The sequence below is a fragment of the Octodon degus genome, unplaced genomic scaffold (genome assembly GCF_000260255.1).
Source record: "Octodon degus isolate 3935 unplaced genomic scaffold, OctDeg1.0 scaffold00037, whole genome shotgun sequence".
In the NCBI taxonomy this organism is placed as follows: domain Eukaryota; kingdom Metazoa; phylum Chordata; class Mammalia; order Rodentia; family Octodontidae; genus Octodon; species Octodon degus.
The window spans coordinates 16648947-16661561 of NW_004524613.1; the positions used below are offsets into that span (position 1 = coordinate 16648947).

Genomic DNA, 12615 nt, shown 5'->3' on the forward strand with positions numbered 1-12615 from the left:
AATGCCTTCAGGTTTGGCTGGCTTGAGTTGTGGGGATCGAACCACAGCCACCTGAGCCTGACAGCTTTGTGGAAGCAGCCACTTAAAGAACTGAGTTAGGGCCAGGCCCCCCATTTTAACTATTTTTATTTACTTCATTCTCAATAAAATGTCTTAGCCAAAGTGGAAACTTTTGTATCTACTTTGAAGATAACAATACCAGTGGAATAGCTATTGTTATTCTCTTAATATTTAGTTAATAAATTTTATTTTTCTTAAAATAAAATAAAATAAATTCAATCCCTGCTATCTCTAATTCCTTTCCTTCCATCCTTTCTGTCCTATACCCACTCCAACCGGCCCACATCAGCACCATCTCTACGTCACTCCACTGACTCTTTCTTTGCCAAGGCCATCACTGACTTTCAGGTCGCTGAATCCAATTGTCAATCTCATCTCTTTGTTGACCTAATAACAGTACTTGACATTAGCCTCTCACTCTTTCTTAGCTTATTTCCTCCTCTTGGCTTCACAGACACTGTACTGTCTTGGTTTTGCCCTTCTTGGTAGGTTGTTCTTCCGCCTCCTTTGCTAACTCCTTATCTCTTGCCCAGCCTCTGAAGGCAAGGGAGACAGGGGGGTGCCTAATTGCTTTTCTATATTTACTTTTCTCTTCTGATCTCATGCAGTCTTATAGCTTTAAGTACCATGTAAATGCTGATGACTCCACAGTTTCTATCTCTTAAACTTCAAGTTCATAAAACCAACTGACCATGTGGCAACTTGGATGCCTCAGGCACATCTCAAACTTAATAGCTTTAGAACTGAATTCCTAATCTTGCCTGCTAACATTGTTTTACACAACTCATCTTTATTGGTGATAACACCATCCTTCAACCCTTTAGAGTAAATAACTTTTGGTGTTCTTGCTTTTTTTTTTACATATTTATCTAGCTTTTTTTCAGTATGTGTGTTTGCACTCCATCATGATCACACTCATGAGGAGTTGGTGTATGTACACAACAAACCTTAATTCTTTTTTGAAGTATCTTGAAGTCATCTTTGACTCTTTGGTTGCTTTTATAGTCCATGTTCAATCCATTAGAAAGTCTGATTTGTCTTACTTTCAACATAACATTATGAAACTGTCACTAGGCATGTGGCACACACCACATGCTTGTAATCCTAGCACTCCAGAGACTGAAGCAGGAGGATCACTGCAAGTTTAAGGCAAGTCTAGGCTTTTCTTTGAGACTCTGTCTCAAAAAACAAAAAAGAAAGAAAGAAAAAGAAAGAGAGAAAGAAAGAAAGAAGTGAGAAATGTCTGTAACTTCTAGGTAGGGAAGAGGGAAGTTCTGCCTTTCCTTCCACTTCTTAATAGAAGATCTAATACAAACGAACCCTGGAGTTCTTCCTGGGTAAGACCTGCCTTTCCTAGGCACATGGCTGCCAGGGACTATCCACCAACCCAGTGAGGTTCTAACTCCATCCTACCTGATTCCATTCCTATGATCACTCTGCCCCACCCTGGGCCTCTTCATGCTCTCTTATCATTCCTTCCCTACTTCCTCACTCTGGTCACCTATCATTACAAAGTGGATATCCCCCACTACCATTTATCTCAATATGACAAGTGTCCTCTCTGGCCCCTCATCCCAGAATATATACTGACCTGGAAAGCTGCCTTCTCTCCTTCCTGATGGTCATGTCCTAGGAAATCCCTTTCTAAGAACCTATAAGTCCCAACCTCTTTCCCATTCTGTTACCACTTATTGAAGCAACACCAAGAAGTGGATTTAATCTTATCTTCATCTTCTGTAGTCTGATTGGGAAAATAACAACACCTGCTTCATAAACCAGATCTGAAGATTAAATAAGATGAGAAATGTCAAGAATATAGCACAGAGCAATCACATACTGTTGTGACACGTGCTGCTACTATGGCCCTCACTTAATCCCTGCATTTGGCAATTTTTTAATCCCTGCATTTGGGGTTGAGATTTATAAGTAAGAACATGCTATCATTATTACATGTAGACAAATTGAAAATTAGAGGACTTGAAAGTAATTTTTCCAGCACCATACAATGAAAACACAACAAAGAAGATATTCAAATTAAGCAGAACCTGTCCCTAACATCTTTGTTCTTGCTATGTGACAAAGTAAATCATTGAAATTACTTCAGTAAAATTGGCAAAACATACATATCAACAGTCTCACACCTTTTTTTTTTTTTTTTTGCGCTTGCTGTTTTGCTGTTTTCTGGCACCATGAACTGATACTCTCTGCCATGTGCCACTCTGCCTTAGAGCCAGCCAAATATGGACGGAAACCTCCACTAACTAGGAAGAAACTGCTCCACATGATACTGTTGCTGAATACAAAAAAGAAAAACAGAAGTATGAAGTTTTGAGAAAGCAACAAGCAAAGAAAGGAACTTCATGAGAAGACCAGACTCTTGCACTGCTGAACCAGTTTAAGTCTAAACTCACTCACGCCATTGCTGAAACTCCTGAAAAATGACATTGCTGAAGCAGAAGTCAAAGTTGATGAAGGGTGGATGTCACATGGACTTCCATTTGAAGATAAAGGCAGAAAAGTGGAAGATGCAAGCATGCAGGATTCAGATACATGTGAAATCTATGATCCTCAAGTGAGTAAAGACAAAGAGAAGAAAGCAAAAAGCTAATGAGAGAAAAAGAAAGAAGGAGAGAAGAAAGAAAGAGAGAAGAAAGAAAGAAAGAAAGAAAGAAAGAAAGAAAGAAAGAAAGAAAGAAAAAAAGAAAGAAAGAAAGAAAAGATAAAAATGGTAGTAATGGGCTGGGGAGTTAGCTCAGTAGAATAAGCACTTGCCTGGCAAGCACAAAGTCCTGAGTTCAATCCCCAGTACTGGAAAAAAAAAAAAAAAAAAAAAGGTAGTAATGATAACCAGAACATCCCAGCAATGTGCCTGAGGCAAATGGCCTCATAGCAGCCATTGTTCGAACAATATCACTCAGCATGTGAAAACTATTTTTGAACCCATTGTCTGGTTTTGTAGATTGTGGAGTGATAACTAGCAATGCTTTTAGTTACTGGTACATGCTTTTGTCCTAACACTGACCTTTTATATTGCTAAATTTGAAATAAAATCAGTTTCCTTCCATTTTACATGTTTTGAAAAATAAAATCTCACAGATGCTTCTAAGTTTTATAGAAATGCCTTAGTAAAATGGTTGGAATTGTGCCTAATAAAATATTATCAGTAATCTTCAGGCTGTGGAAATGCAGATATTTCATGGTCTATTACTGATATTTTTTTGCCATCCCAAAACCAGTCCTTTCAGGGTCATCTACCATATGTATGTGTACACAAGATATCTGAGAAGGGAGGGAGCACAATTCTGTTCCTCTCCAAGACCTAACACAGTCCTTTGCAAGAGATGGAACATCTTGTGTGGGAGGAGACATGACTGGTTTCTGTTGAAGAACACAGTGGGGTTTTGACCTGGTTTCTATTATTTCTGATAACACATGGAACCTTTTTAGTTTATCTTACACTTGCAAAGAAGTGTTGTTTGTTTACTATCTCATTTTTCCTTCCTACTCCCTCATCTGCTGTCTGGTTATTACATTTGATGCAAATGTTTCATTGGACACAACAGAAAGAGAATGGTGTACATTAGGGGTTCTGTTGCACTTGGCCCTGATGCCTGCAGCCCAGGCACAGTGCCCTTCAACAGCCATACGAGCCTGTTCTAACTAGTGGCTTTTTATTAAAAAAAAAAAAAAAATAACATAAGGAGACTACTAGATAAGATAGCCAAATAGAAGCATCCTCCATGTGACTCTTTGAGTGAGAGGATTTAAACATTAGAAAGGAGAGACAATAACCTGCGGAAAGAGAGGAAGTGTTCTGCTAATCCAGGAAAAAAGTGACAAGAAAGCTACAGAGCAGGGAGAAACAGAAAGACAATACAGTGCACAGAACAGCCTCAGCTGCTCTGAGGGTCAGAAGCCACAGTAAAACCACACTTCAGAGACACCCTGACACAGTGACTGGGTGAGAGGTAGTCATAGGAAACAGTCATGGTTAAGGGGAGGATTGATCACAGACCCTGTGGGAAGTTTCAGCAGCAGGGAGCTCAGATTGAGGAGGGCACGGTGGATGGCAGCACCACCTTCTCAGGTGAAAAGTGAGGCTCCCATCACATGTGGTTTGCTTAGGGAGCAGGTCTGTAAGTGCTGTAATTGAGCTCCTTTGGCTGCTTGGTTCCTCTCACTGTCCCACCCTGGCATGGAACCTACCTATCTGTTTGCTTTCCCCACCCTCCAAAAAGTTCAAGGATTCACTTCTACTGGGACATGTGACAAACCATGTGTACACAAGCAAGGAGCCATCTGGAGCACATCACCAACTCACAGCTACAGAGGTAGCTGTGGATAGAAGTAGTTCTAATTACACAGAAGGAAACAAACAGTAACAAGGTTCTGGAATGAATAAAGCCCTGAGGGAGATGATGTACCATTGACTGGCACCACCCAGCCGGAAGGATGTGGCAGAGTTCATACACAGCACCAGCTTGCTAAATAGGAGTAGAGAAAAAAATAGAACAGGCTCCAGGTGTGACTCACTGTCCCTTCCTCGTACTTGGTGGATTCCAATATTGCAGGTCCTGGAAAGAAATCTGACCAATCTAAACACCTCAGCATGGAGGAATTTTAGGCCCTCATTTAAAAAATATATTTTGTTCTTTTTTTTTTTTTTGTCTTGTGTTTGTGTTTTTTTCACCTAAATTTTTATCTAATTTTATTTTCCATTTTATTCTTTGATATTTATTTCTTACTCTTTTTCCTCTTCTTTCACTTCTTCATTTTCTTCTTTCCGTGCTGTCACATCTGCTTTCCCTTTCCCCATGTCTTCTATATTTTGTTATTATTACTTTTAATCTTGGTTAATACTTAGTAGTTACCTTATATTAATGCCCTTTCACTTTCTATTGTTTATGGTGGTATAGTTGTTGCTTTTAATTGGTTTTTACTGTATGTCAGTAACCGATTTGTCTTTTGTGCTACCTTTTCACTATAGTTCATTGTCTCTTCTCTGAGTGATACTAAGGATTGAGCTTTCAAAAGAAAGCTGGTCACTATGAACACCATCAGTGAAAGTGGAAGAGACATTCATCACCATGAAAAGTACAAATCTCAAACAGATACACAAGAAATATAGGGGGAAAGGCAACATGACAACTCCTGAAGTCCATACGTGCCTAGTAGCTGAATACAAAGATAGCAAAATGGATGAAATTCCAGACAAAGAATTTGAAAGATTAATTTTTTAAATGGTCAATAACTTCAGAGAGAATACAAATCCACAACTGAATAAATTAAGGAAGACAATGCAGGATATGAAAGAGTAATTCAAAAGAGATAGAGATACTCAAAAGAACCAAACAGAAACCTTGGAAATGAAAAGTGAAACACATCAATCCAAAAACTCAGTTGAAAGCCTTACCAATACAATGGATCAAGACGAAGACAGAATTTCAGGACTTGAACAAAGGTTGATGAATTATCACATTGATACAGCAGTAATACAGAAAAAAATAAGAATTATTGACAAAATATTCAAGAACTCTGTGATGTAGTTAAGACCAAACTTATAAAACTTTGGGGTAGAAAAGGTCACCAAAGTACAGACTGCAATGTATTGATTATTGAAACTGTCCTATTATTCAGCTTTGAAACTGTCTCATTCATATTTATTTCTCAATAAAATAAAAAATTTTTAAAAATTAAAAAAAAAAACAGTACAGACTAAAGGCACAGAAAATTTGTTCAGTGAAATAATAGCATAGGAACTGGAGAGATAGCTCTGCAGTCTAAGTGCCTGCCTAGCAAACTCAAGGACCTAAGTTCAATCCCCAGTGCCACATGCCATGCCAGACCCAGAACCATGAGCGTGCTGTGCCAGCCACACCAGGAGCATTGGGGTACACACTTGTAACTGCAATGCTGGGAAAGCTGAGACAAGGAGGATCAGTGCAAGTCCAAGCTGCATAGCGAGGTCCTGTATCAAAAGAATAAAAATTTAAAAAATTTTTAATTGAAATAATAACATGAAACTTCTCAGGTCTTGGGAAATATGTAGCCATCCAAGTATAGGAGGGATTTAGAACCCCAAACAAGTACCAGTAAAGAACCTCCTCTTATTGTATTATATTTAAGATGCAACAATACAAAACAGGAAAGAATATTGAAAGCTGCAAGACAGAAAGCCAAGTGACTTATAATGGCAAACCCTGTAGAATAATACACATCTCTCAGCAAAAATTGTACAAGTCAGGATGGCATGGAATTAGGTAATTTGAGCCCTGAAAGAAAGTTACTGTCAACCAAAATCCAGCAAAAATTATCCTTAAGAATTGAAGAGAAAAATAAAAGAATTGAAGAAGTAAAAACCTCCCAAGATGAGTATAAATGGAAGAAATTCATGACCATAAGCCAGCACTACAGAAGATACTAAATGGACTCCTACACATAGAAGACAAAAAAATAGATTTTAAAAAAAGTGAGAATTAGAAAGAACCAAGGGGCTGGGATATAGCTCAGTCCTTGACAAGCATGAGGCCCTGAGTTCCATTCCCAGTACAAAAGGAAAGAAGAAAGGACGGAAGGAAGGAAGGAAGGAAGGAAGGAAGGGAATTAAACATTAGGAAAAGAACTAAGCGACATGAACTAGGAAATTTTGCAATAATACTAAATGGAAATAGACTTAGTTTTCAAATTAAAAGTCATATATTTGCTCTCTCCCAAGGTAGCCATTGAAGCTGGTGCTGTAGAAGGTATAGGGCAAGCAGGAGGAAGATCACCAACCTGGATATCAGCAAAATTGAGATGGTGCTGGTGTCCTAACTCAAGCAAACAAAACAAAACCAACCAGGAAGGCAGAGAAGTTGAGTGGAGATGTTTCTGTGGATCGTGATGTATTTGTTAAGAACTATCAATTGGAGAATTAAAAGGAACACAAACAAGCCAGGCGTGGTGGTGCATGCCTGCCATCCCAGCACTCAGGATGCTGAGGCAGGATGATTGCTGTAAGTTTGAGGCCAGCCTGAACTACACAGTGAATTTAAAGCCAGTCTGGAGTACAGTGTGAAACCCTATCTCAGAAGTGTGAGACCCTATTTCAAAAAAAGAGAGATACACAAACAAGATAAAAATGAAGAAAGAAAGGAGAAGAATTTTGTGGAAATGAAAAAGATAATGTGCATTCCAAGCAGTTACTTTCTGTTGAAGAAAACAAAGGAATTCATGAATTAATAGTGGCAAAAGCAATAGAAGATACAGAAAAAGAAGACCTGGAAAATCAGGAAACTGATGCTAAGGAAGGTGAAGATGGCAGCTTTCTAACAGCTCAAGACAGGAAGAAGGAAATGAGAAAGATGGCAGTTTCTTGAGAAGAATAGGAGCCTCTTTCTTCAGAAGGGAACCTAGCCGAAGCTGGTCACCCAGCCCACGAAGAAGTGGAAGCTAATATGACTGCACTAGAAGCTGAGGATGACATCTCTCTCACAGTCCAGGCTGATGAAGCCCTAACCCTAACCCTAGCCTTAACCCTAACCCTAACCCTAACCTTAACTCTGGATTTTCATGGAGATAACCTCCTGGAAACAGGTGTAAATGAAAATTACAGATTCTGATGCAAGTAAGTCAAAAGACAGGCAGGATGCCATTGCACAGAGCACAGGGAAGCGGCCAAGGATTATGACATGAGTGTGAGCTATAAAGGTGGTGAGAAGGAAGACTGTGAAGCGTGACTCTGTCGAGAAGGAAGCCAGAGACAGTTTTAAGAAAGCAGAATCTGGGGACAAAGAAAGAAATACTTTGAAGAAAGAGCCCTTGTCTACTAGGCCCTCTGAGCAAGCAAAGAGCTCTTCAAGGAATCTAAAGACAGCAAGAAATTCTAAGGATATTGCCTTAACCATCTTGTTTATATAAATGTATACTTTTGCCCCTACCCTATTTCCTAACTTCTTTCCTTTCTCTATGTTGTTTAATCCTTAAGTTCTCTCTTTCCATTTAACTGTGTTATACCTTTCAATTTTTATTTTTTCTTTTGAGTTCTTACACTAGGAAGACTACACAATATTTACACATGTGGGTCTGGTTTATTTCACTTATGAAGATAACTTCTAGCTGCATCCACGTACCTATGAAGGCTTTGAGTTTATTTTTCTTTATAGCTGAGTAATATTCCATTATACAAAAACACGACATCCTTTTCATCCATTCCTCAGGTGATTGGCATTTTGATATATATGTATACACAAAATAGTTAGGATAGATAACAGATACTTTCTCTTAGTTCACTGAGAAGAAAGGTTTGTACTAATATTGTTTAGACAAGATATCATGTCTATATTTTGTCCTCTGAATAACTACTATAATGACAATATGCAATATATCAATTATTGTAACTGTCCTACTAACCTGTTTTGAAACTGTTTCATTGCTTTTTTATCTATCTTTCTCATTAAAATGAATTAAAAAATAAAGAGAGCAAGACACAATCCAAAAATGATAAAGAAAATACAAGTGGTGCTAGTGATAGCAGTGTAAGCTCAACTAAAATATGGGTTAGTGGACCTTCTTCTAATACCAACCCTGCTGATTTAAAGATCTTCTTGGGCAAATCTAAAAAGGTTTAAGTGTAAAGATAGTTACAAATGCTTTGTCCTTGGGGTAAATGCTATGATACACACAATATCATAACTGTATCTTTAAGCACAGGGGTGCCAAGATGTATACCACATCTTCACTACATCGAGCTGCATGGACAACTGATTTCTGCTGAAAAGTGAAAGGTAATCTTTTTAAGAAAGAAAATGATGAAAAGAGTAGTTCAAGAAGTTCTGGAAATAAAAAAATTTTGAGAAATAGAAGTAGCACAAGCCTCTGTCAATTAAAAAAAAGAAAAGGTCATTTGAAAAATGTGAAGGGCCAAGGAGAGATAGCTCAGTTTAATAAGCACCTGCCTAGCAAGTGCAGGGTCCTGAGTTCAATCCCTGGTACTGTAAAAAAAAAAAAAAAAGAATGTTTTTGTGGTACAGGATTTCAGGGTAAATCTTGAAGGAATTTGACTGACTTTCTCAGATACAAAAGTTACATTTCTTGTTATATAGGTCTTGCTTTACCTTGGTCTTAACCATCCAGCAGAAAAGTATAACCATGAGGTATAAAAAATAAAGCCATATTAATATGCTGAGTTGTAAAAGTCTCAAGTCAACAACTTCTGACATTGCCATTTGTGTGGATAACCCACTACTATTACGGACTACTGGACTATATTGGATTATTTTGCTGAATTCACGCACCTACAATATTTAAATGGCAATGGAATACCCATCTCTGACAAAACTAAACAAAAAAGGGGGACATAAATGAAGGACCATTTTGTATCTGTATATACAAAATGGGTAGGATATATGTACAGCCACTTTCTCTTAATTCAATAAGAAGAAAGATTTGTACTAATAGTATTTGGACAGGATATTACGTCTGCGTCTTGTACTATGAATAACCACTACAAAGACAACAATATGCAATGTATTAATGATTGTAACTGCCCGACGAACCTGTTATGAAATTGTCTCATTGCTATTTTTTTCTCATTAAAATTAATAAAAAATAAAAAGAATGTTTCAGACTGACAACCACTCAGAAGACAGCTGAAGACAAGATTAAGCATCTAGAAGAAAAACTTAAGGAAGAACATCAGCATAAGATATTTCAAGACAAAACTGCTGAACTTCAGACTGGACTTGAAATCAGTAAAATATTAATGTCTTCAGTGTCAAACACTGCAAGGAAAAGAAAAAAATTTTCAAAGCACATGCTGTCCTGTGGATGCAAGTAGGCAAGACGTTCAGCAGAAGATGCCTCACTGTGGCCCATGTTGCCTCCCGAAACGCGCCCGAGTGATTGAGCCTAGATGCCTCTCTAAGCTTCCTAGAGTAGTATCCCAGTACTATTAAGCTGTACCTCACGGATCAGAAAAGTCTATTTACATTTGTGACAGTTCGTCTGAACTTTTGATGACAATGCGGGATGAGCAAAACCAAATAAGCACGGAGAAGGAAGAACTACTGAAAAAAATGAAGGAAACTGAAGCCCATTCCATATGTGGTGATACAAAATGTGAACCAGAGTGTTTAGTCAAGAAAATGGAAATGAAAGGCATGCAAATTTCTAGGTGAAAGAAGCATCAGGACAGTGTCTATGAACTATAGCGAAAAGTTCAAAACTCAAAGGCAAGTAAAGCTGCGGGTATTCAGTAAGACGGTAACCAAGAATTGAAAAACATGAAAAAATGTTTGCCTGAAGCTAACTCTGCTCAGAAATGCAACAACTTTCATCCAATACAAGTTCATTATATTCAAATGAAATTGAGAAGAGGTGATATCATGTGGGAACAGTAATACGATACCAGAACTTGTCAGCTGAAATGAACTTTGTCAGCAAGAACTTGAATTGTTAAAATCCTTTTAATATATGTTTGTAAAATTTCAAATTATGTTTCCTGCCTCTATAAAACATGAAGTTGTAAGTTTTTAAATTAATGCTTAGTGACCAACTAAGAATTCTAAATAATATGGCACTTTTTCCTTACTGTCCAAAGTCCCTAACCTCATCATGATTTAGAAACACTATTCACTCTGTAAATACGTTGAGCTAAATATAGAAAATTAAACTGGATTATTCAATATTCAAAATTGAATTAAATATGAGATATCAGTACCATTCCACTTTTTCATTCAGTAGACTTGTAACCTTAAGAACCAACATGAAATGAACAGAGTACAAAGAGATCTTTAACTTTCCTAGTGCTGCCTCCCTGTGAAATCGTTTTATTTTTGAGGAAGGTAAAAGCTTAATAGTTCTGCAATTAGGTGAAAATATCTTTAACATTGGTTTTATGTAACAATTACAAATAAGAATTCATAGTTACCTAGTATGTACAAGAGACAATAATTCACTGACAGAATACTATCCCTCTTATCTGTTTTACTTTCTTTATAACTTAGGTGACTTTTTTTCTTTGCATTATATATAATGTCCATCAATATAAGTTGATAGTGTTTCTACAACCCAAAAATGTGGTATATTTTTATAAGACAATATAAAAAAGAGAGTTACTGACTTAATTACCTTATTCAGTGAAAAAATCAGGGGGATGCAGCATATCTTTATTGTTATGTTTTAAAATTAGTAATATAATAATCACATTCTTTATGTAAACATTTTTAATAATAAATTTTCGCTTGGCTTTTCAATATCTATGAAGCTACAACTCTTTTGAACTCTTGGATTCCTACTCAAATCCACCAATGCAACTAGACAATACAAGTCATCAACTGAAGTAGCAACAGAGGACAGATAGAAAAGATATGAGAAAAGCTAAAATATATAGTAGCAGTTTAAAAAAATGATGATTCCAAAGGGACAGAGTTGGAAATACATATTTACCCAATTCTCTAACTTCACACCAGTAGGAGTGTTTAGTCTTCGGGTATGAAAAAATTTTTAGCCAGGCACGATGGTGCATGCCCTATCATTCAGGTGGCTGAGGCAGAAGGGTTGCTGTGAGTTTGAGGCCATCACAGGCTACAAAGAGAGTTCAAAGACAGCCTGAACTACATAGTGAAATACTGTCTCAAAATGAAAAGAACTGGCCAGATAGCTCAGTGGATTAAAGCACCTGCTTAGGCAGAAGCAGGAACTGGAGGTTTGATTCCCTGCCTGTTGTTCCAGCCCCACCTCTGAGACGTCAGTTGAGACTGGGTGTGGTGGCTTGTGCTTGTAATCCCAGAGTTTAGGAAGCTGAAAGCAGGAGAATAGCTATAAGTCGGATCTGTGTAGTGAGATCCCGTAGGCTCCGTAGACCCTGTAGACCCTGCACTAAAAAATTAAATTAAACAATAAAAATTAGTTCAGGGACCTGGGGAGCTAAGAAAAATTGTTTCTGTTTTCCTAGAAAATTTCCAAGAAGTATGTATAGGAAAGTGAGTAATTCTGAGCCTTCTAAGGAGGAGGAGGACTGTGATTCATATCAATGGTGAGAAAAAATGTCGTGGGAGAGGTGTTTCCATACCTGAAAATGAGCTGCCTGAACATTGGCAGACAGATACTGGGAATGGAACTTGACAGTAATTAGTAGCACAGTTTCTCCTCTTCTGGTTTGAATGCGATGTGTGATGTGTGTCCTTAACTTGTTTTATTTTGCCTTCCCTATCAGCTTCTTGGCTGGGAGGTGTTCCCCCAGACATTCCACCTAAACTCAGGCTTCATGCCACATCTGTTTTTCTACTTAACCTTTCCTGTCCTCAAGGATACAAGTTTTGTAATTTAAACTTAGCAAAAACCCTGCCAGGGATATAGCTCAGTGGCACAGCGCCTGTCTAGCAAGCACAAGGTCATGAGTTCAATTCCCGGTACAAAAAAAAAATGCCAGGCATGGTGGTGCACGCCTGTAATACTAGCACTCAGGTAGCTGAGGCAGGGGGATCCTTGCAAGTTCAAGACCTGCCTAGGCTACAAAGTGAGCTCAAGATCAGCCTCAACTGCATAATGAGACCCTGTCTCAAAAAAAAAAAA

At 37.9% G+C, this 12615-nt stretch overlaps 1 pseudogene; it reads left to right on the forward strand.

The window, feature by feature from the left end:
* Positions 1-2539: 2539 nt before the first annotated feature.
* LOC101559922 lies at positions 2540-10250 on the forward strand (annotated as a pseudogene).
* Positions 10251-12615: the final 2365 nt, after the last annotated feature.